The following is a 27,195-nucleotide window of genomic DNA, read 5'->3' as shown; positions in this document are numbered from 1 at the left end:
TGATGTCCTGAGGGCACTGGGGTTGAGCTTTGAGTCCAAACAGTCCCTTTGGGGCAGGCATCCAGCTCCAGGTGTACTGCACTGCCCAGGACCTGGTGCTGCTGGGCTGACACAGGGATTTTGCCTTCTGTGGCTCGAGCCTCCCCAGCCTGGAGTCCCCTCTCTGGAAGGCAGGACAAGTTTTGGGATAATGGATACAGACCTCAAGGGCCATCAGCTTTCAGCTCCCAGCACAGTCTGTATGGAGAGGGTAGGAGAAAACACAGAGACTTATCTGCCTGGTGGAGGAAAGGAAAAAGATGTGCTTTCCCTTCCTTCACCCCTTCTTTAATCTCTCCTCTGCAGCTGTGGGCTCTCCTGGGATTTTGGGAGCTGATCCCCTTCTCCATCTGGGCTCTGCTTCTCCATAGCCCTTTGTAGGACCTCAGCTCATAGGATGTGGCATCTGGTTGCAGTTGCAGGTGGGTGCAGAGGCAGCTCAGGGCCTCTGGTTTTGGGGGTTCACCCCCCCTTCCTCAGCAGATAAAGCAGCCCAGCAAAAGGGGCTGAGGTGTGCTGGCTGAGGGTGAAGCTCTCCAGGAACTGCTCAGAGGAGGCTGTGATGTGGCACAGTGGCTCTTTGTGTCCCCTGGAAGGTCAGCAGCTCTTCTCAAAAGGAGTCCAGGGCTTCCTTCTTTCCTTCTTTCTTTCTTTTCCTAAAGTAATGGAGAATGTGAGGAAGACCAGGGCTTTGCTTGCCAAATCTGATCAGATTAAGTGGTTTTCCAGGATGCCATCTTTTGTCTTCTGTTGGTTAAATGCCTGTTTACAGGAGAGAAAAACAAATTAAATGACAGTGTTTCTTTTTCTCTGATTGCATAAGGGTTGATTTGTATACAGCTTGAAAGGAAGAACGTTCCAAATTGAACTGTTCATAACCCTCATGCTTTAAATATATTTAATACCTTTTGAGTTTGTCTCTAGGCAGGTAAAACCACTGGTGCAGAGTAAGGTACACACCTTAGCATTATGTTACTTTTGCATATTTAATGGCTGCCTGCCAATAAGTTTAACATTACCTACACCTTCCAGGCAGGGAGATGCTGTGTTACCCAAATTTTTATGCATGTACCAGCACCAAAGCTTCCTAACAGCAACCTACAGCTGTTTGAAGGGCAGATGTGAAGATGAGGGAACCAAACCCTTTGGGACAAGGAGCAATGCCCATATAATGAAGCTCCTGGAGTTCAAAACTCTTCCAGTAACCTGGCTTCAAGCAGGAGGTTGGACCTTCAGAGGTCCTTTGTAAGCAGAACTTCTGCAGACTTGTGAAGAGCTCACTCAGACTTCAGGGTAAAATGTGCAACAGCTGTCTCCCACTGTGGTCTTGAAGCAAACAAAACCTGATCTGGCAAGCCTGAATGTGGCTTTGTTCTGATGTCTTGTGAGTGACTAATGCTGTGAGGAGGTGGAAGGGAGGCATGGACAGGGAACATCTGGGTTGTCACTGCACGGCCAAATCACCTACAACTCCAGCGTTCTGTTTGGCCCCTGGCACCTATTTAAGAGAACTCTGATTGTGGTGGGTTTAATGTTGCATTTTATTGAAATCTGAAGTGTGATCAACCTCCTGGAGGTAGGTAGGAGGGTGTTCTAATGCCAATTTGAAGGAATGTCAGGCAGGAAGCAGTCCCCAGTGAGGGAGACACATTCTCTTGGCCTTGCCTTAGATGGGGACAGCTTTAGGATGTTTTTATGTTGAATTTTTAGTCAGGAGGAGGCAAGGAAGTGGGACAGATCTTGTTCTCACCATGGAGACACTCCATTGCAGGTCCTGGCAATAATTCCTCTCTCATGAGCAATATTTAATTTAACCCTCTCTACTACTCCTGACAGGGCAGAAACTCTGCTGTGTGCCAGGTGAACACCTAAGAGATCTCAGGCATGGACCAACAGCTCCTTCTCCCCTCCTGGCTTATGGGGTCAACTATTCCACTCCTCCCTTGCAGGATATGACAAATTTTTTTTTACCTCAGTGTCAGTTTGTCATAACCTATGGGCAGAAGTGGGCCCAGGGGAGATCCTGTTTCCTCTTGAGATTATCCAGCAAGGATTTGCAAATCTGTTTTGGAGCATTTCCACTCTTTGCTGAGCCTTCAGCCCTCTCACCCCGTGGCTGATTCCTTACATGGGAAGCCTGAGCTCGGTTGCATCATGGACTCTTGGCTGTGGCTTGGGTTTCCAATGTGAAACCCATAAGCTGGGGTTTTCAGGCTGAGGATTTTGGGGGAGAGAAGAGGATGGAAGAATTTTGTGCACCGAGTCCATCTTGCACTAATTAAAAAAGTTGAAGCTGTGCTTGAAAATTCACTGTTAGAAGGCACGAAGGAGAAAATGGCTGTAGGAAGGCAAGGTTTTGGAGCCTGGCCATGCTGCTTCCCTGAGCAGTGTTGGTAAATGTCTACACACTGTCCAGTTTGGTACTGATGGCTTAATTTAAGACTCTACAAATGCTTGTAAGACCTTCCTGAATGTGAAATGACACAGTGGAGCAGCATTGGCAGTGCTGTTCTGCTTTGGCTTTCCTCTCGCCCGGTTGGCTTTCAACTGTTCCATCCACTGTCGTGGCTTTTCGTGACTCATTTTTAGAAAGTGCAAGCACGGAAAACTTGTCTGTCTGGCTTACTTTACAGATTATGTCCCAAGATTTTCAGTAGCTTAGATATGACCACGATCTTATTTCCTTCTGTCTGAAGGATGGCCGCCAGATTGAGAGCCTGAATACATCATCCCACTGACGCACATCCAGGGAAATCCGGGAGCTGTCTGCTGGAACAGCTGCTTGTCCTTTATTTTTTTTTTAATTTTTTTTTTAAGGAAACTAGGCAAAAAAAAACCCCAAAACCACCAGAACAAAATTGAGCAACACTGTGGGATACTTGAGCCACCAGTTCATAGACTGTCTCCCCACCACTGCCTTAATCAGACATTTGATAAGGAAGTTTGAGCAGCACTTGGGAATTCTGAAGATAGTTGGGATGTCCTAATTTTTTTTTTTGAGGAGTTCCAGGGCTGTGCCTGTGGGTGAATTATTCTGAAGAATGATTACTCAGAATTTGAAACTCCCAAAACAGGGAGGAAGGAAAAGAAACATAGTCACGAGCTGGGTTTTTAAATTATTTTTGAGTGGAAAAATTCAAGTTACCACGCTTTGAATTGCAAGTGTTGCATTTTAGTGTCTTTCCTTCAGCTCATGGTGCTGGAGAGAATTATGTCCAATATAGAAAATCCCCTTTAAGTCACCACTTTGTCCAGAAGAAGGGGTTTGAGTGGCTGATCTGTCTCATGTTAAAATCCCTTTACTCTTTCTGGGGAGCAGGCAGGCAGCAGGAGCACAGAAAATGAGAGCAGCCCTGGGATCCTTTGTGGTGCTGAAGCAAGGGATGCTCAGGAGTGAGTGTGTGGAAGAAGAAATGAAGTCCAGCTGCTGTCAGCCCCTCACACCACATGTCCAGCTCTGTGTTGTAATGTGTGGAGGTGGCAAAATCTCCTGTTGTACCCTGGGTCAACATAAGGAGAGGTGTTGAGGCAGATCCTCTTAGGCAGCACAGGCTAAAGCAAGCTAATAAGATGTTCACTCAGGATTGCTTCTCAGCCTTAAAGCCAAGGGGGATGAAAAAAAAAAACCCTGATTTCTACAGGATTTCTTCTCCCCTGCCACATGTTTGTTGCTGGGCAGTTGTGAGAATAGCAGCAGGAATATGGACAATAGCACTGGACTTGTTTGAAAGGGAGAAAAAAAAAATCACTCCCTTCTGATTAACCTCTTATTTCTGTCTTCTGCATCTTCATTGCTTAATTAGTGCTAATGATTATCAGGGAAGTTAAAGGAGAGGCATTCACAGAGTCTGTAATGAAATCTGCAGTTGGAATAATAAAGGAATAATTATCCAGGCTGGGAGTTTAGCTGTGTATTTAGCAGTGATGATGTGCAAGATGACTTGTCCTTCTGGATAGATCTTGAGCTTAACTGGCTCTGTGGGAGGCATCAGGGATTGAATTCAAATCCTGGAGTGTTTAGAACAAGTCATGTTAGGAACTGCACATACAACCTCTGCCTATTTTAAAGGGGCATTTTCTGAAGCATTTGGTGGATGGGAATGTTTGAATTGTTGGTCAGCAAGGAGACAGGACAGGATTTCACTGGGGTTGATACTACAGAGACCTGTATTGAAAGTTGTATAGATAGAGCTTGTGTGTGTGTGTTCTAGCATGTGTTCTTTGAAAGCCTTATGGTCCTGGAAGCTGCAACTCAGTTTCTTGGGAGTATAGATTTTCAGCACTACTTCTTCCAGTAAAAAATGAGCTGAGGAGTCTAGACAGGTGGCAGAGGATTTTGCTCTGAGCAGGAGCCCAGGAGAAGCTAGAAACTGGAGTGAGCCTAACAGAGAGCACTGGGCTTGGGCCTCTTCTAATTTATTTTTTTTTTAATACTGTAGTTAGCTGGCAGTCCATCCAAAAACAGTTGGCTGTATTAATTCTTCCTAAGTGAAAGCTTTACATGGGTGTAACTCTTTCTTTTCTTTGGCAGCCAAAACATTTTTATTTCCAAAGGCAGAAAAATCTGGGTTGGTTTTGTTGTGTTGTTTTTTTGTTGTGGTTTTTTTCTGGTTTTTTTTTTCTTAGGGTTCCATTTCTAGGTAATGGAGCTTCAGCTAACCCAGCACTTGCAAACAAATTAAATACAAAAATAATGTAATTGGGGGAAAAGGGACACAAATGCAAACTGAGAAAGTGGGACAAGGGCAGTGCTGCAGCTGCTTGGCCAGACAGCACAGAAAGGACACGGTGGGAAGTGTCATCCTGATGCTTGAGAAGAAACACATTTTAAGCCTTCTGAGGGCAAGCTTTTCATGTAGCACCCATTAACCCCTAAACCTTGTTCCTGAAACACACTGATCTGCCAACACCCTCCAGGGCTTAGGAGGATTATGGCCAGATATCAGTATTACTCTTGGCAGCCCTGCTCCAGCATAAAAATGTGCATCAGTTGTCAGCTTCCCTGTGCCAGGGAGTAAGTTAAGGAGGAAATGGGCTTAAAAGTGACCCTTTCAGTATAGGGATGATGGTGAATGGAAGTGCCCATTCTTGGGAATCCTGGATTCAGGGAGATCTGGACGATGCTCTGGGTGGGACTGCTGCTGATCCTTGTGTCTGTCAAAAGCTGGAAAGCAGATTTAGTACCCAGAGGGAGTAAGGGCATCAGAGAGGATGCTCATGATTCACAGAGACCCCAAAGCAGCTCCATTCCTCACCCAGATCAGCTGTGGGGTGAGCAGGTCCATGTGTCCCATCACTGCCCACATGGCAGCAGAGCAGTGGGGAAATGCTTCACATGGCCTTCTCCCTTTTTTTTTTTCCCCATGATTTTTCTCCAGGAGCTCTCCTGGGGCAGAAGAGGCTTTGTTATTAAATCATCTCTTCCAATCATGGTTGTTTTTTTTTTTCCTTGCCAAAGTGGCTGGTGTGGGATTTCATCTCCTCTCAGGGCTGAGGCTCCTGGACCCACTCTTTCCTGGCACCTCCCTCCCAGGGGAGCTGGGGACAGTCCTTTGCTCCATGGATCCCTACCCAGATTTCCAGAAACTGGCAGTCTCCTTCTCAGCTTTGAGATCCCAGGCAGTGTCAAACAGCAGCTCCCTTCTGAGCAGCCTTCTGCATCCCAGGAGGGGCAGGTTGGTTTTTGGTCAGGTAGAAAAATAAGGTCATGTCAGCTCAGTGGGGAATGGAACATCTGGGTGTGCAAGCTCTCACGTGGAACAGCTGGTATAAAATGTGCTCTTTAAGCTGCAGTGTCCTGTATTTCTCCTGTCCCCTGATCTAAAAGCATCCTACAGGCTCAGCAGGATGTTTCCTTGGAAAAGAGGACCCAAAGCTTTGAATAAAGCTTCACAGTTACAAGGAGGGAGGTGCTCTGGGGTTTGGTGTGTTCCCTGGAAATCCTGTGATTTGTAGCTATATTTTTAGAAGAACCTAGAGATTTTTTTCTATTTTTTTTTTTAACATAAGGACCATTTCCTCCTCCTTGATGTCCCTGGGAGCTGTGGTGGTTTTCTTTCTTCAAGGGCTCACTCAGCCTGTCCACTGGGGCTCTGCAGGGGTTTGGGGCTTTTTCTGCCAGGGGTATTGTGTGTGGTCGGTGGTGTCTGAGATCTGAGAGCTGAAGGAAGTGAAGTCTGTGTTTGGGAGTTGAAAATACTTGAGGAGAAATAATTGACCATAATCTGAGAGCAGATCTAGCTATGCCCAGGACAGCTCATCACCATGTTCACAGAAATGGGCTTTCCAACGGAAATGGAGCTGATGGATGGTTTGTAATTATTCCCTTGTGTTGCAAATGTTAGAGAGCCAGCTTGAGATCTCTGCCCAGAATTCAGAGCCTTAATTTGTTTGACCTTTCCACTTCTGCAGACACAAGGCTGCACGAATTGCAGTCATCTCCATTAACTTCTCTATTGTTCTGGGGATGCAAATGAGCAGTGTTCTGCTGCAAATACTGGAGGGAAGATGGTGTGATACAGTTCCTGTTAGGCAATCCTTCCCTGTGGGTTTGAAGGGGGTGCTGGGCCTTGCCTTACTGCAGGCTTCATCTGCCAGACAGCTTGAGGGACACCCTGGCTGACTGGAGCTGGAGTTTTGTTTAAATAGACTGATGCTGGAGGGGTTTCTCTTCCTTCATGTCTTAAAATAACCAGATATTCTGGCAGTTGTATATCTCATATAAGCACTTTGATTCTTGCCTCTGGACAGATCCATTTTGTCAAAGAATGGTGAATTTCAGATAACAAGTCTCAAGGCTGTATAATGCTCCAGTATCATCCTCTTTCCTTCTAGTGTTGATCATTCCAACTAATCAGCCTTAAACCCCTCTTTAAAGGTGCAGGGGTGATGTTCCCTGGTTTATCAGGAAGACTTTTTTGTCTTTAGCTTTCATATTTAAATGAAGGAAAGACAGAACTGCCAGGCATCTGCTGGGTGTCCTGGTACCAAACGTGTGTGCATGTGTCTTGCTCTCTGTCTGTGAATCACCAGTGGGTGCAGCAGTCATTTTTGGTAACTGGGAGGCAGACAAAATTGCTGGTTATGATTTGATGTCTTGCCCACAGCAGAGCAAGCAAAAGGGATGAATTAGAGACAGGAATAGTAGCACAGCCTTTTTTTTTTTTTTCTTTTTTGTGTGCAGGAAACCTCAAAGCATATAATAAACTATTGCCATTTTGATTACCAAAAAACCACCCCAAAAAACTCAATGCAAAGATAAAATAAGAAAACCTCAAGCATCATGGGGTTTTTGCCAGTAACAAAAATACATCACAGAACAAAAGGCTGCAGAGGGTTGTTGGATTTTTTATTTTTTTTTTAATATAGTATTCAGTGTGTTGGATTGAAAAGAAATTGGTAAAAAGCTATTATTAAAAGTCCCCACCTCACTTGTAGTGTCTTATTTTTGCCTGGGAGGAGTGCCCAGCTCAGCAGCCAGCAAGAACTGTGGTGAGGATGGGAAAGGACATAATTAGGGTAGAATTAATTGCTCTTATCAGAGGATTTATTTTACAGCAGCCTTTTAATTCAAGCTGTCCCACCATAGCTCAGTGCACACTCCAGCCATGGCTGTCCCCATGCATGGCCTGCTCAGGGATTCTCTGAAACCCACTGCTTTTTTTTTTTTTTTTTTTTTTTTTTTTTGACTAAAGTGACCAAAGAACCATTATGTTACTGGAAGGTGAACCTGCTTTGGGTTTTTCTTCACCACTGGGACTTGTTTGTGTCCTTAGAAACACATTGAACTGACATTGGCACTTTAAATAAAGCCTTTCATCTCCTTTCTATATAATGAGTAAATCCTTGGCTACAGCCAATAATCTGCTTCCTTCTCTCATCCCTTCCCTTCCCCCCTCTTCTGAACCTGCTTCTTCTCCTTCCCTGGGGCTCATCCTGCCCAACATCCCCACCTCTCAGGGCAGCTGAAGCATCAGGTCTTGCTCTCAGGTCTTGCCAGAGGGGAGAGCACATTGTAGAGAATGATTTTTTTTCCTCTGGACACAAATCAGGCTGCATTTCAGGGATGCTTTGCTGAGATTTGGTGCATTGCACTGCTACAGACTCAGAGAGTGCCTTCTGCTATCTGCTGGAAGAACCCAGAATTATTTTTTTTCCTTATCTTCTTGCTTCAAGTAGGGGAACACAGCTTCTTTCTAGCCCTACGGGGGTGAAGCTAAAATCCTGAGTCAGCATTCCCTATCCACTGCTATTTCAAAGACAAAACCAGGACTTTTTTGGTCTGCAGCAGTGAGAAAACTGGGAGGATGCAGCTGAAGTGCACAGCAAAGTGCCTTTCAGGGATATCTGGACCAGCTGCCTTGCTCCACCCAAGGTAATAGTCTAAGCAAAGCAAAATGCTTATTAATCCCAAGTCACTTTTTGTGCCCACAGCTTAATTTAGAGTTCCTGCTCTCAAATACTTCTCCTCTGGGGCTGAGGCTTGGATGGCTTCAAACCACTGTCATTACCCAAGCAGCATAAAATGTGCAACTGGGGCTTGCTGTGATGTCTGGAGAGGAATACCCTGGCCTTGCAGGTTCATGGGAGTCTCCTGTCCACGTTGATGGGGAGACAGCTTTCAGCCTGTCCTTGGCAGAGTTTTTTTGGCTTTGCACAGTGTTTGACAATGGTTTTTCCACGAGGTGCAGCAAACAGCAGTGCCTGGAGCTGACTGCTGCCCTGCCAGGACTCCTTAGGAAATTGGATGCTTGTGCTTGGCACCCTCACCCTCTGCTCCCTGCAGCAAAGAGGCAGAACAGCTGATACAGCTCCACCAGCCTTGGCACCACAGCTCCAAACCTGCTTTTTCTGCAGGCAGCACAAGCAATGGGAAAAGCAGGCAGCTCCTGGGCTTTAGGACTCATTGCTTTTTGGAGAGCACTTAGACCCCTCCCCTCCTGGACTTTCCCATTTGATTTTCTGTGCATCAGAAGTTTCACCCAGGTATCTTTGTATTAACTCAAGAATTTTAGCCTAATCTAATTTTTCTTGGGAAAGACAGGAGAGAGGTTAATTCCTGAGCTTCTCCACAGACAAATGATTGATTGAGAGGTTCTTAACTGGTCCTGATAGAGAGACCTGTCCCACATTGCTGTGAGAGAGCTCTTGAAGGGAAGGATTTGTTCTCCCATCTGTCCTGGGGTAGGAATTATTCCTGACAGCAGCTCTGGTGACCAACACTGACCCTCAGCACAGCTATCCCAGAGAAAAAGGATTTTATCTTAAATCAGACTTGCTCTGGTGTGAGACACTCAGCAGCTTCCTCAGAGCAAAGCACCTGTACCACTCTGATCCCCTCCACCTGTCTCTTTTGCTGCCATAAATACATTTGTCAGCACCAAACCTTCCCTGATCCTGGCAGACAACTGCTGAAGCTCTAAAATACCAGACTAAGAACCAGGGTTTATTAACACAGGGCTGTGAGTGGTAGAAATGTGCTAAATGGAGAATCTGCAGGTTCCTGTCCAGCCAGGATGGTCACGTTTAAGCAGCTGAGAGACTCAGAGGCAGTGCCACATCTCCCAGAAACCATATCAAGTTTAACCATTTAAATTATTTAAAAAAAAAAAAAAAAAACAACTTAAAAATCTTATTTTGGAGCCTGTGTAGTTGACCAGCAGTGTATTTTCTTGCCCACTGCATCCATTCTGATGAAACTGCTCCAAAGTTTAGCCACTTGGGCTGTGAGGTGCCCCAGTTTTCACCTCATGGATCTCATTACACCTTTAAATCAATAATGAAATCTCTTTCCATGTGCTCAGGTAGCTGCCCACACCTATTTTTCAAACTGTGCTCTGCCTTTGTACATCTCTGTGCAGCTCAAGCCAGTGCCCATTCCATTAAAAACCAAGCAAATCCCAACAGTCTTCTTTGCAATCCCATCTTTCCCAATTCCTGTATTACTTAAGAACTTCCCAGCTTTTTACTCAGCTTCATCATCATAAGACACCCTACAAAGTACATCCATCTGGTGACAATTCTCCTGTGCACCTGGTGCTGAAGTGATGTTGGTCAGTCCAAATGTGGATTTTGTTATTTGCTGTGCCCACAAGAAGCAGGTATCAGCTCCTCTTCCAGTTCCCTGTGGTCAGAGGGTTTGTATCATTCAGTTTGTCATCTGCCATCATGGTCCCTGGGGTGGGGGAGGCTAATTCTGCCTTCCAGACCTTTTTTGAGGTGGAAAAAATGGCATTTTCTTAGTGCTGATTCAACAGAACAGTGACACACAGCAGCACTGCTCTGCTTTGTGGTCCAAGGAGCATTAGGAATGGAATAAATCTTGCAAACCTGTTAAAACCATGCCAGAACACTTTTCAGAGTGGGTAAATATTAATAGCAAGCTGTCATCCACCTTGAGCAGAAGGAGCTGTGGGGGTATCTGGCCAAAATCTGTGAGGCTCCTTCTGTTTCCCATAGGGGGAAAAGGAGCCTATGGTCTGATCTTCAAGATTCAGTTCAACGTGGTCCTTGGTTAAGCCACCAATCCAGGAGTGGGAAGGCTGTGTTCCCAGATCTTTTAGGATGAGGTTGCCAGCTCTTCCAAGAGTTTAATTATCACGCTGTAATTCCATCTGCAACCTTACTAAAGATGATGTCTGGAGGGGTGATCTGCTTTCGTCCTCTTGCACACTGTGGGCCAATACATGAATGTTTGCATATTTGGCATTCCTGATTTTTAGTTTTGTTTTTTTTTTTTCTCTTAAACCGAGGAGAGAGGCTGTGTGAAAGTCAAAGGAAGTACAGTCAGTCCTCAATGCAGTCGGGGTAGAATTTGCACAGCTGCCAAAATGAGGTTCAGATATTTTACTGGGTGATAAAAAATAAATGTTTAATTCATAGTGCATTACACTTTAAATAAATATCACTTGGCCACCCTCTAATGAGGACACGCTTGGCCATTGACACCTCGTATTCTGGATGCAGTTTCTCTGACGTGTTTTTATGGCAGTCTCTGTGTTTGCAGAAAAATAACACTCAAAAGACAATTCATTCAATCTTGTCTGAAATGAGCCTTCGGTTTTGTAATGTCTGGTTTTAGATCCTGCATTTAAATTGCTGCTTGAAGATAGCCTTCAGGATTAAATCTGGCTTTATAGAGCAGTAAGCTGCAATTGCAGATATTAGGTGGTACCAATATATAGCTACTGTGTGCCCTTAACTAAAGGCCTTGATGTTTCTCCTCTATTTTCCTTTCTTGAGAGCTGTCTGACTCCCTGCATCCCATGCTGTGCTGGATCCATCACCATCCAGCTTCCCCAGAGCTTTGCCTTGTGCTTAAGGAGGGGAGAGAGCAGTTGGTTAATTTCTGAGCCTGTCTGCACAAAGGAAACTGAAGTTTCGTTAGTAATTGCTCTTTTCCCTCAACAAACAGAGCCTAATGCCTGTCTCCCTGCTTTTGGTCTGATAACTCAATCCATTTCTTGGGCTAACCAGCCCGAGAGCACAGAGGAAGGGAAAGTTGTGAAAAAGAGAGTGGCTGCAGGAGAGCTCCCACCACTTCTTGTTGTGACAGGTGGGAGGGCAAAGAGAGCAGAAGGAAAATGTAACCACAGCCACTGTAAATACGGATTTCCTAGGAAAGCAGGGATTTGTGTAGTGCAGAGCTCAGCCACTGAACTGTGTTATTTTTGCAGGTGTAGAGGGTTCCTTCTCTTGTATCCATAGCCGGTGGTTCGAGTTCTGCTTCTTACCTTTTCTTAAATCTGTCTGTTCTTGGGCAGCCTCAGGCTTGCTGTATGTTTAGGCATGGTTACTCATTAAGACAGAAACACATTCATCCTCTGTCCTCTCTTTCCAAGAAAATAAGGGAAGTATTTGAAATTAAATGGAGGAAGATAAGGGGGGAGAGAGTTCTCGATCACCAGCGAGTGGGCTCTGTGGGGCTGTGGGCTCCTGCAGCCTCTCCAGCAGCTTTTCCTACCAGCTCCCCAAAGTCCTGTGTCTGTGGTAGGACCTACACAATGCTGGGAGCTGTTGGGCTATTTCAGTTTTGCTAAGGAGGGCTTGGCAAGTGATCACACACCTCTCCCAGCCATCTTCCCAGACTGCATCTTGGATGGAAAGCATTCCCTGTTCTGCTGAAGAAACCTACTCCAGAAGCTCACTAGCACCACTCCCCCATCTTCAGGCATGGTTGTTTCTGCTGCTTGTTTCAATGCCAGCTCTGAAACATCAGGGAAACCAGAATGTTTGCACTGTGAGCTAATCTACTCTTTAAAGATGTTAGATAATGTAATAAAATAGCTCAGTGGTGCATTGCAATTACCTTTCACATTTCGTCATGCTTCTAAAATTTTTGTCTTCTCAAACTGGGACTGTATTTTTAGTACAGTGCAATCAAAAATGTCTGGCCAAGAACCTGATATAGTACCTAGGAAAATGGAAATATTCCTTTAAATGCCTTCCAGAGCTGTGGTTTCCTCTGACTATTAAAGTCCATTTGTTATGTCCTGATTATATACTTTGGTCTGGGTTATATACGGCGTGGATTTCTAATTCCATATATATGGACAGTTTGCTTTCCTCCTTGTGTTTTTTTTGTTTTTTTTTAGTAGCAGAAAGCCCAGCCTAGGCTTCTGTTTTAGCATGATGTAAGCATAATTATTTGGTGGGCAAGAGAATAAAGATTGCATTCTTTTGTTTGCCACTGAGGTTTTCAGATTATTATTATTTCTTTTTTTCTTCATGGTTATAACCAGAAGATTCATGCTGTTAAAACCCTAACCATTATGTCAGGGTAATGGTTTCTGTAGCTAGCCAGTGAAGGAAGAAATAATACAGAGCCAGCTGATTCACCAGTGGAGATGATCTGATATTTGCCAGGAATTGGTGCATCTCCTACCAACCTGCATCTTGGTGAGTTCACTCAGTTCACTCTTTCTGGCATTTTTTGCAGCACTCAGGACACAAATTATTAGCAGTAGTCCAAACTACTCTCATAAACTACAACCCCTTCCTGTCTTCTGCTTTTTTTCAAGCCTTTAGTTTATCTCCCTTCCTGTGTGGCGTTTTCTAGGCTGGCATTTATCAGACAACTGTCTATCTAACATGATATCTGTGCAGAACTGCTGGAGGGTCTCCTGCAGCTCAGCAAGCTCCAACTGCTGCCTTGAGCAGGTCATTGGCTTTTCTTCCTGCACACTTTCTCTTGTCTGGTTGTTCTTTGATGGAACAGAAGGCAAAACCAGAGCAAAGCAGCTCAAGTCAATAGCCTTTCAAGACAGCTTCCAGTCTCAGTACTCTACTCAGGGCTTTGGATAAAGTTGGGTTTTACTGGGTGCTTTTTGATGCTGTGGGGTTGTTTTACTTCTCCAGTGTGTTGTAGCCCTTTGAAAAATGGAGAAGCTGCCATGTCATGGGTTGGGTGGCTTCTTTCCCATCCAAAGTGGACAGGAGAGCTACACCAGAGAATAAACCCCAACCTTTCAGGAGCCTAGGAAGCTGGGCTTTTATGGCCAGGAAGACTTCCTTTAACCTACTTCTTGACTCATTGCAAGTAACACACTGCTCAGATGATGTTGTTCCTCTTCTAGAAGGTCACAAAACCTGGACACTCATCCTTGCTGCCCAGGACAGTGCTTTGTGTAACAGGGAAGGCAGCAGCACGTGGGTGCCCACCACACTGGGTCTTCAGGTTTGGGCCACGTCACTTCAGTTCCAGCTCTAAAACCCTTTTCTTAGAAATCCTTCACGTGTGAAATCCCAGAGCTCAAGAACAGGCAGTGCTTTTGTTGCAAATCAGCATAAAACAACAAAGCAAGAGGACATGGTCAGTAAATCACATGTCTCCTCACCCTTACAAGTAAGGCAACGTATCCTTTCTAAGTGGATGGATTTAGTGGAGTTTGTATGTGATTTCTTTTAACGTGCTTTCAATTAGTCATGGTGCTTTATTTCCTTGGCTTCATTAAGCTTGTGGTCTGCCTGTATTGTGATAGTCACCCCTAGCATTTGCCTGAATACTACTTTTAATATCCGGATCTCCATTTCTTCCAATATCCTGCAATGCATTTTTCAGTGCTTTGCAGGATAATGCTAACACTAAACAGTCTGGGATGCACCACACCCTCAAGCTACGTTTTAAGGTTAGCATAATGCTTTCCATCTTTCATCTTTGCATAGTGCAGACTGCTATTATGTTTGGGGTTTTTTAGGACATGGAGTACCCAAAAGGAGCATCTTGCTGGAAAAGCATTTTAAGGTGACAGAGTGGTGCTGCAAGCTTGCCTCTTCTGATCTGCCAGTGTGCCTTCTCCTTCCACTCTCTTTTCCCATCCTTTGCTCCTGCTGTGGGAAATATCATGGCCTGTTTCCACGGAGAGCAAAATGCCCAGGAGATCAGCTCTGTCTTCTTCTGGATTAAAGCCTTGTAGAAACAAAGAGAATACCAGGAGGGAAAAAGAAAAGTTGTCTTTTGGTAGTTTGCTGGATAAAAAAGGTGGCACTCTGAATAGATTTGGCTTGATTTGACACCTGTGGCACCAATGAATTAAAATTTCTGTGAAGGTAGAAAACCACTGGTTTGCAAGTCAAGAGGTCAAGCTGTCCTTGTAGAGAGAGAGAATTGTTCTTGAGTGCTGTGTATGGAGTCACTTCTGGGCCAGGTGTAGATTTGCCTTCTCCAAACAGAAAAAAGCCTTTGAACATATTACCATTGCCTTAAAAATGAAAAAGAAAAATATCTCCTCAGGCATTTGACAGGAGGCCAGCCCTCAGAGGACAATTGGAGAGAGAGAAAGAGAAAGACAGGTTTCTAACATCTGGTTTGGCTGGGTGGATGGTGTTTGGCTTTGGTGCTTGCATCGAGGCACGGCGCAGGCAGCAGGGCACGGCCTGAGGGGAAGTGTGGTCCAGGACCTGCACTTTGTCCTGCTGCCTTCTTGGGTTGGGGAAAAAAACCCCTACAGTGAAGGGCAATACAGCCATGAAATGAGGGGTGAGTATCCTGGGGTATAAGCATAGCTCCTCCTGTTAGCTTTAGAGGAAAATAGTGCTGTTTCGGACATCCCAAATCAGGTTGTTGCCATAGAGTGTGCCTTTCACAGATGTCCTTGAGGAGGGTGAGAGCCTTCCTCCCACCCTGAGCTCTCAGGGTGCCTCCAGGCCCTGCCAGATGAGCTGTGTTTTAGGGTGCTGCTATTTTAAGATTCAAATTGGGTGTCAGTGCCCACCTTGCTTTTTCTAACACACCTTTGCTGCCCTGAGAGCTGAATCAACCATGGGCAGTATGTCCCTCTGCCTCCAGCTGAGCCCTTTGCAAAATCTTGTCCTCAGTTTTAAGGTTTTTAAGAGGTTTTTAAGCCTGCTGGGAGTTCACCTATTTTGCTCATGGGGTTCACATCAGAGCCCTTATTATCTCCAGCTCGAAACCGCATCAGACCGGGGAACAACCTGCAGTTCAGATGATACAAGTATATCTCAGAAGACTACTAAGGAAAATGCAGCAGAAAGTAGTCCTGTGTGTCCCTCTGAAAGCCCCATTGAAGGGCTCTGGCTCCCTCGTGGAGGTGACTTCGTGGGACAGCAGAAGAACACAGTCCCCATCCATGCACCCTGCCCTCCCTGCCTCCGAACCGCGGGGATTTATAACGCCCCAAGGAAACACGTCCCCGTTTCAATGCAGCTTTAAACTCTCAGGCTGTAAATTGTCTTGGTTCAGGAGCTGCTTCAAAGCAGCCCTGCCTTCCTGCAGCAAGGAGAAGGCTTTTTGGCAAACCCAGCATAAGTCGTTTGCTATTCATGAGGCAAATCCCTGAAACGTCCTTGATCAGCGACTAAAAATGGGTCAGAAGAAGACAAGGCATCGCTGTCTGGTGAAGGAAGCTGCTAACTCCAACAGCCTTCTCCATCTCTTGCCTAAAGCTGCTTCTGCTTTCCCAGCAAGGGCTTCTTCTCTTTCCCTGCCTTTCTCAGCAGTGTTGAGCACCCACATGATTTCCTGAAGCAATGGGACCCAGAAGCAAACCCACCCAGAGGATCTCCCTGCTTCTTCCGCTGCCCCCATTTCCCAGATGAAGAAAAAGAGTTGATGGGGTAAGGGGAAGTCACTAATGAAAGTATTACCATTCCTTCAAGCTGCCTGATTTGCAAATCGAGAAGGACTGCAGCCTTCAAGGTAGGGAGGGAAGGGAGCAAAAGCTCTGTCTGAGTGCAAGCAGGGACTTGCAGGCTGCTGGATGGATGGAAGGACCAAGCAGCAGTCGGTGCAGGTAACACGCACAAGTTTTGGAGCCAGGTCCTCTCTCCCAAAACTTCACCTGCAGCAGCCCAGTCAGAACCAGCAGAACAAAGGGTCCTCCAGGATGGAAGCAGAGGAACAAAGAAAACCCTACAAAGGGACCAAGAAGCTCTTCATATGTGCATGGCTGACGTTCAAAAGGGAGCTTGTGTGAACAGCAAATACTTCACCAAGCTTGGGACTGTTTGAGGCAGTGTCTTAATTTATTTTTTTTCCGTTACATTTCTAGTGGTGGCTGAATGCATTTACATTCAGCATAACTAGGTTTATCATCTCCACATCTCCAGCTTTAATTTAGGGCATTACAGAAAGCAGCAGTTGGAATATTCTTTTTTGGCAGAGCTAGATGATGGATGGCCCACAGCAGCGGAGCTTAAACACACCCATGCAGAGGTGAGCCCCTTGGTTTGACAGACCATGTGTAATGCAAGAGGCACTTGGGTACAGAGGGCTGCAGAGTTACACTGCTTGCTACTTTTTTCCAAACTGTTCCAGACAGCAAGCTTCCAGAAAACCTCAGCCCATATACAGTTAGCCAGCAACACTATGTGAAATCCTTAACCATATTTGAACGAGCAGGCTAACTTGGACAGGGCCAGGAGGGAAATGCCAGTCTGCCTGACAGCTCATTTTAATAATGAGAAAGTTGTTCCACTGACAGGAGGACAATAAAAGCTGTGGCTGGTTAGAAAGATGTTGCCTTCCTTCTAGCTCAGAGTGTGCATGAAACTGCAGAGGAATGGGCTGGTGCCAAAGTCATGCATGTGCACCCGTGGTTTTTCCCTTCTTTCACCACTTTTCTTTCTGGGGTGTTGAATCTGCACCCATCCTGCAAACCCTGTCCAAATGAGGCTCTGGTTTGAGTAATTATTAATTTTAAAGACACCAACCCTTGTGCTTCAGGGAAGGAAGTAATAAAAACAGGTGACCTTTGTAGTTAGAGCTAATAATGTACAATTTGTGGAGCTTGTGATACACAGGGCGTGAAAGTCAGACCTTGAGACATCATCAGCTCTCTGAATGGGCAGATTTCCTCTGCTGATCCCTTCACTGCTTGACGAGTTGTGTCTTTTATAACCCAACCACAGTTTATGGTTCAGATTTTAGATAGCAGAACTCTTTGAGGCAGAGACTTTGTCACCGTGCAGTTCTGGCAGGGCCACGGCTACGCTGGACGGCGCACGTACGTTTTCCAGTGATGAGACAAAGGGCAGACTTTTCTTTTAAACTCAGCACAGAGTAGTGGGAAGGCTTTAAGTCGTGCATGGCAATGATACAGGCACAAGACAACCAGTTTTGCAATTGTGGCATCTCACTGGGGAAATTCTGTCTGCAGCAGCCGCGTTACCACACGATGCTCCCTTATCCCAGGGCTCAGCTGCAAGATCCTCGTGGGCTGACTGAAACATGTGGCTTCTCCACATAAAACAAGGGTTTGTGGCTTTATTTCCTTCCCCTTCTCTGAGTAATTATTCAACAATTCTTTTGGCAAAAAAAATAATACAGGGGGAAAAAAAAAGTGCACGCGTTTAAAATGCACCCTCAGAACAATGCTGTGCAGCTTCAGTGAGTCCTGGAAGCTGTCACCCTGCTCTGCTCCCCATGTGAAACAAGCTGGTGATTGAGTCCAGGCCCTTGTAGATGGTCTTCAGTTCCAGAAATGGTAATTCTGACTGAAAAAAACTGCTGGAAGATGAACTGATCCGAGCTTGCAAGCTGGTGGAGGAAGAGCAGTGAAGCCATCTGCCTGTGTCACAAATGTGACATCAGTGTTGGGCACTGGTTCTGCTGGAGTTTGTAAGGGACTCCCTAGCTTGTTCTTCTTTCCCCTCTGCAGGAATAAAAGGAGATGTCCTTTTAAATCCAGCTTAATTCAGGAGAAGCAACCAGAGGGTCATGGATTGAGTTTGTGCTTCGTTGCTGGATGCCTTGGAGGGTTGTCCTGCTGACACCAGCACTGTCAGGAAACCCAGTGCTGCTGGTTCCCCTCCCATTCAGAGCAGGCCAAACTTCAGCAGTGACCAAGGAAGGCAGAAACCCTCCTAAGGTGAGAGGAGGGAGATGTGTGGGCCTTGCTGGAAAGCTTTCTGCTTTTGGAGGGCTGATACCTCATTAATTGCAGGCCCTGGTGCCTTGTGCTCAGCAACAGTGGCTCTTCCTAAGCTTGCATTGCTGGAGGGGTAGCAAGGACACCTGGATGGCAAGTGGCCTTCAAACTGGGCTGAATTACTAACAGAGCTGGCTGACAGGTGAGGAGGACTTTTCATCTGAAAGGAGGCAGCTGAATCCCCATGAGCTTCCCATCACCTGCAAGCCCAGAGCTGCTTGGTGCCCTTTTTGTGATGGAGATGTGGGTATTAAAACACTTCAAGTCCTGAGTGCCTGGAAGACCCTGGAAAAAGGAGGTAGTGAGCACCATGCTGGAACACTCCTTAAAACCCCAGCCTGGAGAAGAGGTGGCTGTGCCATCCTGTTAACACAACAGCAGCTCAGCCATCACCTTGTGTTTCCTTCAAACCACACAACACCAGTGAGACACGAGCAGACCCAAGCCTTGATCTAGCAAGGATGGAGTGAGCCCACTCTTAAGAGTTGGTTTAAATGTTGGTTTGCTCTGTTTCAGACATCCCCATCAGCATGAGGTGGTGTCCAGATGCCACCTTCTAGGGGAGGTCACCACCAGTTTGGAGGGGATGAAGGTTTGAAGAGCGTGTCCTGAACAATGTCCCTTTTCCCAGGTGCTCACCTGGCAGGAGCACAAAGCAGCAGCACCCCTGGGAGGAGCAGCTGTTGTGGCAGCTGGGAGGAGGACTTGCTAGCAGAGAAATCTAACACAGTCCCAGTTTTCTGTCAACTTTCATTAGCTGACACTGATGCTGCTGGCAGAGAAGTGGCTTTACTGTTGGTTGTCAGGAGAGCACAAAGCAGATTTTTAAATGCAGTCAGGAAGGATGCTCTGTCACAGGCTGCAGCTCTGACAGGGGCAGGGCAGCACTTGGCCTTGTCTTGGGCTTTTTGTGCAGTGTTCCCAGCTCCCTTCCTTTCCTCCCTTTCCTATTCCTGCCACGAGTCTTTTACAAGAGATCAGAAACAGCAAGCATGGCCTGCTGCCATCAGGAGATGTCCCTCCCCATCTCAAATGGTGCTGCTGAAGCTGGGAGTGCCAGAAGTCTTGAAAATGAATCATTTGTAAAAAAAAAAATACACCCCCACTCTTTTTCACCCAGGGAAGAGCTGCAGCAAGGAGCTATTGTGAGGCCAAATCTTTGTCTAATTAAAGTCACAGTAATCTCTTGTGTGGGCTCAGAGACATTTTGAGCTTTGTGCTGACGTGACTGCTTCAGTACCATCCTTCAGCCTGGACCTCTTAACCCTGACATTGTCTCCATGGATCTGCTCAGGGTTGGGGGGCCCTGAAACATCTTGCATCCAAAGAAAGCCATGCTGGTGATGTGGGCAAGGCTGAAAGGACTGGATCCTACAGCCAGGTCAGGATCCTACAGCCAGGTCACTCTGGATCCTTTCCCCAGGGTTCTTCTTGCAGAATCTGGTGTTGGCAGAGACCTGGAGACCTTGATCTGGGGTGTGCTACAAAATCACTGCTGATCCCAGAGAGGCTGCACTGCTCCAGCTTCACTTCTGATGTTGGGCTGATGTTGAGATGAGGCATGGATGGAGCTGAAGTTTTTCCAATTAGAGGGTTTCTTTTTCACCCCCCAGGAAGCAGCAGCTTGTGGGGGCCTTGCCAAGTGTTTTAGGACCAAAAAGGCTCCTCATCTATCATGGCTCACAACTCCTACAAAAACCACTGGCTGTGGAAAGTAGCTCCCAAATAGGAATCTTTGAATTCCATGGACAAAAGCATTTCTAAATTATTGTATTTCTGCCTCTTGAAAACACATTGGGGAACATCATGAGGCCTTCTCTTCTGTAGTCTCTGCTCAGAGGAGACCACAGCCCTCTAACTGTTTCTAGCATCCAAAAAATGTATCTGCCAGGGTGTCAGAAACTTTCTGCTCATCATCTGCAGGAAGCTTCCTTCCAAGAGTCATGTGCTGCTCCTCTGAAATCTTCACGCTCTGCATGAGAAAAAGCAGATCCAGACTTCCAGGGCTGCAGCAGCTCTTTTCTTCCACGGGCCTGTTGAAATTCATAATGAAAACCAACTTTTTTCTTCTGCTGCAGAACTTAAAAGCGTGGGGCTGACAACAAGGAGAAGAAATCCTGCAACGTGGTGTGTTTGGGGGGCGAGCAGTTTGGCCTCATCCCCGAGTCTGCCTTTTAAATGAAGAAATCAGCAGCGAGTCACTGTGTTCCTGGGTTTGTTTGGCTCTGGGGCAGAGACAGGGCCTCTCTGCTGGAGGGGGAGAGCTGAATTATTTGCCCCACGGGTCAAAGCTTGAGCTTGAGGGAGGCAGAGCCACGGGCAGCACAGCAGCTTGCACCAGGGATTGGGATTCCGTAAATTATTTGGAAATGATGCGAGAAATAAATTGTCAGCACATTTGCTCAAGCACCAGCAATGCTAATGAGGCATTAGCACCCAGGATGTTTTGCTGCTGCTTTCATAGCCGTAGCGTGGGACATTTGTTAATATTTAGTGGTGTTTTATTTGTTTGTGTTTCTGTTAAATCAGAACCTTTTGGAAGAAGACCCTGCAATTGCATCCAGCTCTCCTAAGGTTTGTGCAGTCAAATCGAAATGTCCTCAAATGGCACATTCTGTTTTATCTGCTTGCTCCTGAGGTATAAAACTCTTTCATCTTATATTGTGGTTTATGCTTTGAAAACATGACTCTGTGTCTCTAGAAAAGCAGTTCCAGGCTTTTTGGAGTGAACAATGGCACCTAGTGTGTCAGACACAGCCCAGGGGAAGGATGTTTCACTAAATGAGCAATTCTCTGCTTCTGAAAAGAGAGAGAATTCTCTTCTCTCCTCCTTATACAGCAGCTCTGGGTCAGCTTGTCCCCAAAGCTGGGGAGACCTGAGGAAGAAATCCTCTGTTCATGATTAAGAGACCAGGATCTTGTGTCCTTGTTTAGATCAGGAGAATGAAGCTCAGTTAATGCAGGACCAGAGGGAGGGAGGTTCTCTCCTGCTACATAGCTGGAGGATCTCAGTTAGTTCAGTTCCCAAGTGCTGTGGATTGCTCCCCTATGTAGATTTTGGGAAAAAAAAACCTCAAGGTCAGAGGTGAAGTGCACAGTGCCAGTTTGGAAGACCTTTATTTTTGCAGGTTTTCTTCTTTTCAGTTGCCAAGCTGGGAATACTTTAAAGGCTACTTGGTTTGAGAAGCTGTAAAATGAGTAACTAATTTTTAAGTGCTTGTTTAAACAAGGAAAGGAGTGGGAGAAAGACAGTTGTTTAATTAAACAGCTACTTGGTGTTGTTAACAAAAGATTGAACTCTCCTAATTCACAGATTCCTTGGGAATTCAGTGACCTTGAGTTTGCTGTGCTTGAAACTTGCCTTAGATACTTGGCTTCCTCTCTGGAATACTTTGGAGAGGAGAGCAGAAGGCCCTGCAAGGCTCTGGAGTGAGGCAGACACTGTTTCACTTTGCATCATCCAAGAAGAGGGAATTGTGTTGTACAAAATGAACCTCTTGCTTCAGAGTTACTGCCCTGAGTCCCAGCTGGATCTGCCTCTGCTTCTCCAGCAATGGAAAGTTTGAGTGCTGGCTCCTGGGGATGTCCAGCTGATTTTCTTGCCTCTTCTTTAATTTAGGAAACAAAGCAAATGCAAAGCAGTGGGACGTGAGGAAATCTGTGTGAGAAGTAATGCAGGGATCTCAGCATTTCCTTCTGCTCCAGAGCCCAGGGTTTCACTTGTCAGCTGCAGATGATCCCCCAGCCCCACGTGGTGTTTCCTGCATCCTTTCCTGGAGTGTCAGATGAGGAGGTTACAGGGATGAACAAGTGGCCAAGCTCACTGGAAGTCAGTGTTTATCCATCACTTCCCTCTTTTTGTCTCCACCATAAGAACTCCACCCAGAGCCACTGCACTCATGTCAGTGCTCAGCTGTGGGACCACAGAGAAAGCATTGGGGTTCAAAAATGGGAAGGCCATTGTTCATAAGAACCTTGGAAACACAAGAGTTGTATCCAAGGAGATCACTACAGTCCAGGTCAGCAGCAAACAAAGACCCTCTGCTCCTTTTTGTTGGGTCTTCATCAGTTTTGCTCTATTGGGGAGTTAAAAAAACCCAGAAAATTTGTGACCTCTTGTGGTGAATCACTGCTGACGTGGCAAAGCTGTGTTAGTGCAGCTACAATGATTTCATCCAGTTACTTGGGATGGGGGTGCAAGGCATCTCTCATTTCACATTTTCATTTGCACTGCCATGGCTGCAGCTCTGGGAGGAGGAGCAAGGAGGAGATGGGGGTGAACAGAGATGAGGGGCAAGAGAGGGGCTGTCCCAGCATCCACAGAGTCACAGAATCTGCTGAGTTGGAAGGGACCCATCGGGATCATCAACTCCAAGTCACCCACGTTACTCCTGTAGTACAGCAGCTCTTCTCCAGCTTCCCAGAGGGACCTTTGTGCTCATCTCCTCCCAGGTGAGGTGCTCCATGCACTAGGTGACATCTTTTGAGCTTTTTTCAGTAGTTGGGCTTTGTATTTGAAGCACATCTTGGGCATTTTGAAGCCTGCCATGCAACATGCCTTGTCCACGAGTGCTCTTCATGAGACTTGTGGGGCTGCATTTTCTGGGCTGTGGTAGCACAATCTGGAGCTGTGAGAGAAAGCCCTCGGGGGCTAATCCATGGCTGCAGGCCAGTTTCTGCATAAACTGGTCTTATTTTTAAAGTCCATTTTCTCCAGTACACTTTTTTTTGGCCTGCAAAAGACTTCTTCATTTAAAACGAAGAACGTAACACTCTCTCCTTTCAGTTGGTCTTTTGGATAGGAGCCAGTAGTGCCCACAACAGCTGTACCACAGTTTAAACATTCAGTCTCTAATGGTTTGGGGAACATTAGGGTTTTTAAGGCTTCAACAGGTCTAGAGTAAATAGTGGTCAATAAAGAGTAGCTCTTCTTTGTATCCCTACCCTCTCAGTGCTCTGCACTAGAATAAAGCATGCTTAGAATATAATCATTGCAAAATTCATATCCATGAAAGGTTCCTTTTTTGAAAAGAATCATAGAGAAACCTGTTTCACTTAGAGAAGAGTTTGAAGAGTTCAGCTCACAAGATTCTGGTAAGAGGCCTGGGGAAGTTTGCACGTAAGGTCTGTTGGACGTGTCTGGGTTGAGTGGCTGCTGTGGAGGAGGAGCAAATAAATTGCAGAGAAAAATGACAAATAAATTTCTCCATTGTCTCCTCCTCCCCATCAGTCTCTGTTAATGATGTGCACAAGAGGTAGTTACATTTTTTCATCTTCCTCATGATGGCTTTAGAGTGTTGGGTGGAGCCAAAAGCCCAGGTGTGCTGTGAGGTATCATTTGCCTTAGTGTTCTGGACCCTAAATGAGGGGTCAGGTGCTGAGGACAGTGCTGCCTAATTTTTATATGGAATCCATAATTGATATGGGTTCATGTTGGATGGGGCTTTGACCAAATGAACTCACTGGTCTAGTGAGAGATGGCCCTACCCTTACAGGGTGGTTGGAACCAATTGATCTTTAAGGTCCCATCCAACCCAAACTATTCTGTGTTGCTGGAGCTGCCAGGCTGTATGGAGAGACGTGCTCATTTCTTTCAAGTTCTGTTGATGTGGCTGAGAAAACACAATCCATGTGAGGTTCCTTACCATGAAGGAAAGCCCCTGGGCTTCCTGGTGCTTCTGCAGTGTGGGGTCAGTGTCCACCAGAACCTCAGTTAACCCCAGGAAGGGGTAAATGGCTCTCTTGGCTGCTGGCCACTTGGACTCCATATAGGACACAGAAATAGTTTGTAATTCATTTTACTCTCTGAATTGATTAACCCCTTCTCTGTGTTTCCTACAAGTGTGGGGTGTAGCCTGGTTGTGAGGTGGGAGATTTGGGTTGCAGGATGCTGGCACATCCCACACCTTTACCCATTGCTGGAAAAGGAAACAAGGAGGATGCTGGGGTAGGAGAGGGAGAGACTTAATAGGTAAAAGAATGCAAGTGCCAGCCTGGCAAGGCTTTCTTCTGAAAAACAGGATTCTAGAGGTAATTGTTGTGATGCTTCTCATTAGTTTAACAGCAGAGTTGGCCGGGGCACAGGGTGTGCTACAGTTGTCACTTCTTTGTCTGGAGCAAGGTGGCTGCTTGGAGCTGTTTCAGTTGTAAATTGCTTTTGCTTTCAAGCACCAGTCAAGACTTGCTGAACTGTGTTTTGTTTTCTGTCCAGTTTTCAAAGTTAGGCATTAAAGAGAGGCAAGAAGTCGTATTCAAAGGGCAGAAGTTACCCAGCCTCACGAGGAGGTTACTCCTGCATGGCAAGCCAGAGCTTTAAAATACACTTGTTAATTTTATTTAGGAGCATTTGGGGGTTCATATCTTTATTTAGGATAGGGGTTCATATCTTTGTTTCCCTTGGGAAGTTTCATAACCTTTTCCTGCCCATTGGTATTCTTTTAAAACTTTGTTGTGTGCTCTCAAAGCCCTTTTGCTTCTCAGAGTTTCCTCTCACAGCTAATTCAGAATGCCCTAGATGGCACTTCTGGAATAAATGCACTCATGCTGCATGCTCTTGATTTTGTCTCCAAGATTTAAAATTAAGTCCTATTTTCAGTTTGCCTTTAAATAATGACATGATGTAAGCTTTGTGACATGATGTAAGAACTTCTATCTAATGTCACAAATCCTCTTGGAAAAACCTGTGTCTGTAGCTGTCATCGTAATGTCAGAGATCTCCAGCCTGTTGCCACAGGCATTCAGTACTTGTAGCCTTGTAGCTCTAGATGTGTGTGTGGTGTTTAGGGCTATCTAGAGGATAAATCAGTCAGGAAAAATATTCCTGTGGGTCCTGCAGTGTTGGACTGGTCTTGTTCTTCCTGTGTGAGCTTTTTATTGTAATAAATTGTGCTTACAGGACTCTGAATTTGAGTTCTTCCAGAGCCCTTAACAGAAGCAGGGAAGTTCAAAGTGGACAAAAAAAAAAAAATAAAGTGTTACTATTGGAGGAAACAATACAGGGATACAAAGGCAGAACAATCTTTGGGTGAGGGGAAAAACTTCTCAGGAAAGTGGGGGCTTCATTCCATTTGGAGAACTTGACCAACTAAGCTCTGCCCATAGATCTTGAATGATTTCTGAAAGGATGCACATGGTGACAGGCAGCTCCTTGCCAAGAGGATCTTCTGCTTTGGCTGCATTGCTGTCTGGGGGCTCTCTAACAAGAGGGTCTCTAACAAAAGGGTCTCTATCAAGAGGCAGCACCTGGGCTGAGCCCCTCACCCAGGAATCACCCAGGGGAGAGCAGGGGATGAGGTGGACTTGAGCAGGAATGGAAAAGAGCTGGAGGATTGATGATGACCCATGAAAAAAACCCTCCTTTTCTCAGTCCAGCTGAAATTCCTCCCTCCTTCCTCCTCCCAAATGAATTCCATTTGCCCAGATGAAGATCCAGGTGCTGCCTGCAGGGATGCACGCAGGGCCAGGTGTCAGTGGTCACACATCTGGGGTGTTGAGATGGTGGCCATCAGATCCAGGTGTCAGTTTATCCCTTAGATTCCATTTCAGTCCATGGTGATGGGAAAAAAGGAACCAAAGGATGAGTGGAAGAGGGGTCTGCTGGGTCTGAACAGCTGGGAGAGGCATCACTCAGTCTGTTAAAGGGAAGCTTTCTGGGCCTGTGATTTTCTTTTTAATGCTCCCTTCAATTGCCTTCAGGTTTGAGCCATTCTCTCTTCTGTTCCTCTTTTGGATTTTAGCTCTTGGCTGCTCTTCAGAGCCTTTCTACCCGTGCTTCATTGCCCATAGCCAGTTCTGCTGCCAGTAACAGAGATTGGATCCTAGATCAGCTGAAACTGTCATGTCAGCTCCTCTGCAGGTTGATGACATTTGTGTTGTGACACAGACTCAGCTTGTGATCTTTTCAAATGCCCATTGTATAGAACTTTGGCCTTGAGGTGTTTTGGGTCTTTTTATTTTATTTTGTCTTAAGGTTTTATTTCCAGCTTATTTTCCACATTACCATCCTGGTTTCCATGTGCCTTTCATTATATCAGCTGCTCCCTGACCTACTGAAAACTGTAAAGCCAGTTTGTCTGTGTTTCTTAAGTTGTGGCTTTCCATAAAACTTCTCAAATCTAATCTTAGCTCCCCATCTTCTCACTTGAAATTGCAATTTCCTCTTTTAAGGATGCTTTTATTCCAGCCTACACACTTACCCTGGGCTACCTGCCTTCTGGAACTGATGCTAGGAATCTTGAGTGCATTTTGCTTTCTCCTGAGGTTTTAAAAAGCCAAGGGAAATGGAGCTTTGGATTGCAGCACTCAAGATTTAGCATCTGGACTACAACTTTTAGCAAGCTGGGTTGTGGTGCCTGGGCAGCATTTGGGTGCCATGGAAAAGGTGTCTTTATACTTTCTCACTAAGTGTATGGCATCTTATTTATTGCTCTCCATTATTATTACTCTTAAAGTCTACAGAAGGCAGAAGAATAGTGAAAGTATTGTGGTGAAAACGTCACTTTAATTTCTTTTTCCTGGTGGTGCTGTGTTGTTGTGAAGAAAAAAAAAAAGAGCTTACAATCTACTTACTGCTCAGTTGTTTGGTGATATCTCTCAAATGAGCTGTAGTAATCCCAAATCCGTGGTAGATGTTTCTTTTACCAGTTTACAATGAGTAATCCTCTTAATTTCCTTGAATAGCAGCTGCTGTCCCTCCAACCTGTGCCTCAACCCAGGAACAGCTTATTCAGAAACCTTCTGGCCCTGCAAGGAGGAATTTTCTCCCAGGGGG

General features: G+C 45.7%; 1 protein-coding gene across 1 annotated transcript in view; it reads left to right on the top strand.

The window, feature by feature from the left end:
• CHSY1 (chondroitin sulfate synthase 1) overlaps positions 1-27,195 on the top strand; it is a 74,760-nt gene that overhangs the window by 43,823 nt on the left and 3,742 nt on the right. The gene's annotated exons all lie outside the window — the stretch shown is intronic.

The sequence above is a fragment of the Calypte anna genome, chromosome 10 (assembly GCF_003957555.1).
Source record: "Calypte anna isolate BGI_N300 chromosome 10, bCalAnn1_v1.p, whole genome shotgun sequence".
NCBI lineage: Eukaryota > Metazoa > Chordata > Aves > Apodiformes > Trochilidae > Calypte > Calypte anna.
The sequence above is the reverse complement of the archived record's forward strand: the minus strand, read 5'-3'. Positions and strand labels throughout refer to the sequence as shown.